We start from the raw sequence: 6,478 nt of genomic DNA, 5'->3' as shown, positions 1-6,478 counted from the left end.
GTTAGGAGAGGCGCCTTCATATTCTTGTTTAATTATCCCAAGTTACAGGAATCTGAGAGGTTAGCTAAGTTCAGGAAGATCACACGGCTCAGACACAGAACTTTGCCCTGGTTTCAGAGCTGTACACTTTGTTTATCTACCCCGCCCTTCTCAGCCTCTCTAGTTTCCCTCATAACTCAAGGGAGAGGTGCCTTTGTCCAAAACCGCTGGCTCCTCTGGTCACCTTGATTCCGCCCAGGGCGAACAACCTGGGTTTGTCTGGACCGAGGGTCTTCCTGGGACGCAGGCGTACCAGGATAGTCAGTCACCCTATTCCACACCCACCTGCTCTGGAAGCCGACTCCATCAGTAAGGGCCTCTACTCCCTCATTCCAGCTTCTCTTTCTTAACGGTCTCTTCCCATCACGATGCCACCGTCTCCTCCTCTTGGCCATCTAAGCAGTCTTTGTCACCATTCCTGGAGAGGTGTCTGATGTCTGCCCTTAACGATCTCATTTTCTCATTCCACTTACATGTTGCTCTTTGGCAAAAGCGTCCACTTCCTCAGTTTTGATGAGCATTTGTATTTATTTCTGATGTGTAAACAACCCCCATTTCAGGCCCTGTGCTAGGTGCCGGGTGTCACTCTGAACCAAAGAGACATGGCAATTGTCCTCAGAAAGCCCACATTCTAATGGGACATAGAGCCAACGGCACGGCAATCACAATAATATTCAAATGCTATCAAGGAGGAGCTACAGGGCGCTGTAAGGAAAAGTGAGCGAAAAATGCAAAAAGCCTTCCCAGAAGAGCTGAGTTCTAAGCAGAAGCTTAAAGGATGAGTAGGACTTGGCCAAGCTAAGAAATGTCCGAGCAAAGGGCGTTGTGTCTCCAACACCGGAGCTCAGTTCAGAGGAACTGGAGGGAGTGCGGTCTAACGGGCCGCAGGGCGTGGACGGTGAGGCAGGAAGTGGAAGAAAGGCTCAGCACCAGACAACCTCCTCGGATGTATGGAAGGGCTTTACTCCAGGTCCTCAGATCCTGAAGGGTTTTAATCAGGGAAATGACCTGCTCAGGTTTCTGTTTAGAAATATGTCTTTGGCCGTAGAGGGGAGAATAGGTTAAAAGTGGGATGCCAGGTAGCAGGCTCCTCTCAGTGTCCAAAGACAGGTGGCAGGGAGTGGGATGAAGGGGAAGAGGAGGAGACTGGAAAGGCAGATTCACACGTTATGAAACGGGATCGGACTGGGTTGTCGTGGGATGCACTGCACTGGAGTTCCTGCGAGTCTTTCTCTGCGGACCCTGCTTTGATTCTCAGGAAGGAAGAGCAAGGATTGTGCCCGGCTCTGACTTTTCTTGCACGGACATTCCAAAGCCTGCACTGACCCCTCTGCTTGGATTTTGTAAAGTTGGGAGGCAGCGCTAGGAATGGAAAATCCTTGCATGGGATGGCAGTGACCCTAAGTCTGGTCCAGGTCTGTGATTGACTGACTCCATGATCTTGGGTTAGCTATTTAACCTTCCTAGTTTCCGCTCCTCACCTGTCAAATGGGAACAATAACAATGAAGGCCAAATACAATAGTAAAGATAATAATGACAAACTTCTATGGTGTTTACTATGTACCAGGCACCATTCTCATTGCTTTACAAACACTATCTTGTTCATCATTACAGCAACCCAATGAAACATGTATTATTTTTAATATCTACTTCATAGAGGAGAAAACTGAGGCACAGAGAGGTTAGGTAACTTTCCCAAAGTCACACAGCTAGCGGGCAGCAGAACCAGGATTTGAAGCCAGGCCATCTGCCTCCAGAGTATATGCTCTTGACCACTGTGTTATACTACACATGTGATTGGTCATAAACTGCAAAGAACTCTACATCATACAAGAGTGTGTTTCATTACTAACTCTCATATGCTTCCCATGTGTGTCACTGATACAGCCTTTCTACCATCCCTATGGTCCCAATACCACTCTCACCTGATTTCCTACTTACCTCCCTCTGCGTCAGACCAGATCATCAAGATTGTAGAGCCCGATGGGCCTGCGTTTCCACCCTTTCACCTTACGCGAGTTACTTAACCTCTGAACCTCAGTCTTCGATTCGGCAAAATGACCACGGTGACAGAAGATCAGGTGGGAGAGTTATAAAGATTAAATAAAAATGCAAAGCCCCAGGCCCCTAGTAACTAGCAGCCTAACGCAGCCCTTTGAAGCATCCCACCGGTTGTGGAGGGTTCCGGAGCTCGGGGTAAACACTGCCACTGCAGACTTCAGAAACCGGGGAGAACGGTTTGCCACCACAACACTGGAAATGCAGAACGCGTGAAAGTAGCCACAGAAAAGCTTGCCCTTCTTGGAGACATCTTTCCTTGCGTGAGCCCTCGGCCTGCCAGCCCATGCCTGGAATTTCGAATGCCCTTCTCCCAGCTGGGCATGTGTTAGACCACGTCTCCCTCTGTGTGTCAATCAATGCTGCCTATACATCAGATCTAAAGGCCACAGCAGAGGAATACTTGTGAATTACCCGGGTGTTTTACCAACTTCACCAGAGTTCATTTAAAAAAAAAATCACCAAACCTCATTGTGTGGCACTTAGTACAAATTGTTTTTTTAAAAAGTTACTAGGAGAATTTTAGTGAAGAAGTGCAGCCTCGGGACGTATTATCAAGGCTGCGGGGAAACGAGAGCTCTCCTACACTGCTGTTGGGAGGTAAACTGGTCTGGCCACTTTGGAGGGCAATCGGGCCGTCTCTGGTGACACTCTAGAAGCCCAGTGACCCAGAAATACCCCATCTCGTCATCTATCCTAAACACCTTGTACACATGCCCTCACAGGTATGTCCAAGGATGCTTAAGGCTTGATGGGGTATGAAAGCAAATAATTAAAAACCATGCAAATATCCATCAATAGGAAAACGGCTTCTTAAATTATGGACCAGGCATTTATGAAATAGTCTGCAGCAGCTTCAAAGGTGGAGGTGGAGGGGAAACGAGGTAGGCCTACGGGAACTCACGCGGATAGCTTCCCTAGACACGCGGCTGGACCGAAACATGTTCGGCAGAGTGAGCCGTTCCGGGCAGCCTTCGTGTAAAACAGAACAACAACATAAAACAGAAGAACTGCGTGTTTTCAACAGGTATGTGTGTGCACTTAAATAGTAGGAAATGGTCTGGAAAGATAAAGCCCAAATCGGTAAGAGTGAGGAGGGAGGAAAGAGTGAATGTGACCTTATCTTTATCTGTAAATCTTTTTAATGAGGGCAAGGTAATTGTGTATTGTGTGTTATGATTAATAAAATATTTTAGTAGATGAACAAAATCCAGTCCTTCTTTCCCATTGAAGCCCTATAGCATTGGGGGGGGGGGGGACCTGCTTTATCAGCTCACTTGAATGTGTAATGAGCATATTGCTTTTCCTGAAAAGTTGCTATTACAACTTTTATTAGACTCAGTGGCCAAAGGACTTCCTCCTGGCCTGAGAGCCGTTTCGGCCACAGCAGCTCTTGCCAAATAACAGAAGAAATCATCACGGGCTCTCCCCTCACCATTTGTGTTCCTCAGGCAGTGGGAGCTTTATTAAATTCCCACCACATCCAACATCTCTCTGCGAGCCGGCGTCTTCTGAAATCCTGTTACTAACTTCTCCCCGCTCCATGCTCTCCCACTGTAATAATCTCAGCCCTGCGACGTACCCTCTTTGAAGGAGACATTCGACTTTGACATTGACCGAATATGGACAACTAGAGCTAACATAAGGGAACTCCCCGTAGGAATGCCGAGCTCCCGTGGTTCACGGATGGGTCCTATTTAAGACGAAGGAAAGCAGTGCGCTGGGTAAGTTGTTACAGCTTCTTTCCAGGTGGCCACGGTAGCTCCGCTACCACCAGCCACTTTGGCTTGACCGGCTTGACTGGAGCAGACACTTCAGCAGACCGTAAAACCGCAAACTTTTACACATGCAGTCCTTACTCCTCTGGGGCCGTTGGTATGCTCTGGAAACACCCCATGTTGGTATGCTCTAGAAACACCCCATGTTGGTATGCTCCAGAAACACCCCATGTTGGTATGCTCTAGAAACACCCCATGTTGGTATGCTCCAGAAACAGAGGGGATGTCTAACCTCTGGAGGATCTCAAATAAAGAATGGATTCTTTGTTAATAAATGACCGGTCTCGATCCCACTTCTATATGATCAAAGTTCCTGGACATTCAAAATCCACCTCCGGGGAAGCTCGAGGCAACAATGCAGCTGATCAAGCGGCGGGGACGGCTGCCTGGAAATCTGTGAAACCCAAGGCCTTCGTCACCAATGTTAATTACTTCCCAAAGGAATATGTAGAACTCATCATTAAGGATGCTCAATCTAGGGCACCGTACGAGGTAAAACTTGACTGGACTGATGATGGTTGCAGTCTCAGTCCACTGACTAATTTACGGTGTGGCCCGCATAAGACCCCTATCCTGTGAGCGTCCATTAAAAGACCCCTGATAGAAATGGCTCATCGGGTGGCCCACGGGGCAGCTGATAAACTCGTAAGTTTCATGGGTTAATGCTGGTGGGAAGGGAGTTCACGGGCCATCAAAGAGGCACAATTGACTTGTACTATTGTGTGCCCTAAGTACAATCCAGAAGAGACTGTCCATACCGCCCCTGGGCATTCTGACTTGTCTACCGGACCTCTCAATGCATGGCAAAGAGATTTTATCCAGCTGCCCCCTTCCTAAGTGTGTAAATTTGTCCATGTCATGGTTTGCATGTTTTCTCATTGGCTTGAAGCATTCCTTTGCCCACAAGCCACTGCTTTGGCAATTGCAAAAATATTATTAGAAAAGGTTGGCCCTGGCTGGTGTGGCTAAGTGGACTGAGTGCCGACCTGGAAACCAAAGGGTCGTGGGTTCAATTATCAGTCAGGTCACATGCCTGGGTTGCAGGCCAGATCCCCAGTAGGGGGCGTGTGAGAGGCAACCACACATTGATGTTTCTCTCCCTCTCTTACTCCCTTCCCCTCTCTCTAAAAATAAATAAATGAAATCTAAAAAAGAAAAAAGAAAAGATCATACCCATGTGGAGCATACCCTCAGAGCCACATAGTGACTGGGAATGCAGAGGGGTTGGCAAAAGTAAGTTTACAGTTATGAGTACACAAAACACACAGTTTATTCTTGTATTATTATTTCTTTATTTATTAATTATTGAATTATTATTATTATTATTTTCCTCCTCTTGCCCACCCCTGTACTTTACCAGCCACATTGTAAAACAAGTCTGTGAGGTTTGGCCTGTTCTACAGCATTTTCATTGTGCTTATGTCCCTCAGGCCTCAGACTGATAGAACAAATGTATTAAAACTCAATTGGCAACATTTCTGGAGCCCTTACAATTAGCTTGGCCTAAAGCACCTCCTCTAGACCTTTCGAACCAGGGAGCTGCTCCATGTGGGAAACACAAACCATCATTCTTTGACATGATTAAATCCCAGCCGCCCCATGCGTTTGGCCCTGCCTGGTTTGTAGTCAGCTAACTAAAGGAGGCATGCTTCATGACTGCAAAGGAGTAGTCAGAGACTTAGACAGAAACCACACCCTGGTAGAACAATCTTTCCACAGAATGCTCCCAGGAGATAGGGCAACAAACACCATGATCTACACCAGGTGATTTTTGTCTCCCAGGGAAGACACCTTCACAGATATCCATCGCCACCTCGATGGAAAGGACCACGTCGGGTACTCTTAACTGATCCTTGTGTCGCAGAACTTAACTGTGTTGACCCTTGGATTCATGTGTTCCACCTAAAGAAGGCTCCGGCTGGACCTCTGAACTGCCTGGGGAATTAAAACTAAAACTAACGAGGAAGTCAGGCAGGTGATGTCTGACTGTGATGGCCTCCCTGAGGTTCAGGGCCACGTACCCTGCTCCGACCTCATTACAGATCCTCTCCAGGATGGACCTGCTCCATCATGCTGATACACTTATCGAGCCTCTTGGATACCTAATAATTCGACATGCTTGACAATTTTGTAATTACCTAGATTGATATGCACATTGTCCATGAGGTTTTTGGAATATTATGGTGAATTGCTCTTCTTAGGCCTATTGTCTTGCTAAAGAAGGTCCACTAATTAGCGGGTGGTTTGGGAATACCCCTGAGCCACTTCCTGTATTATGTCTGAAATGGAGACTAGACGGTACTTTGTTAAAAACCTGTTTAATTGTAGCTTGGAGTCTTTTCCTCTGCTGAGGGCAATTCTCTTGGCAAATAGGAAAATAATGTTTTAGTGGACTATTCCCAAAATGTAGCAACTGGGGAAAAATCTCTTTGAATGCTGGGTGTGTCTCCAAAGAGCAAGATGGGCCAGATCTAAAGATGCCCCCTAGTTGTACCTGCGCCCCATTTCTTCCTGGTGCCTAGAGCTACAGCAGAGTTCCAGTCCCGCCTCAAAACTGCCAAAATAGCCTTAAGACTATTTGGTGGGGTCTCTGTACTTTGTT

This window comes from Phyllostomus hastatus, unplaced genomic scaffold, assembly GCF_019186645.2.
Source record: "Phyllostomus hastatus isolate PE091 unplaced genomic scaffold, TTU_PhHast_1.1 phas_scaffold_182, whole genome shotgun sequence".
NCBI lineage: Eukaryota > Metazoa > Chordata > Mammalia > Chiroptera > Phyllostomidae > Phyllostomus > Phyllostomus hastatus.
This window is presented reverse-complemented; position numbering follows the sequence as displayed.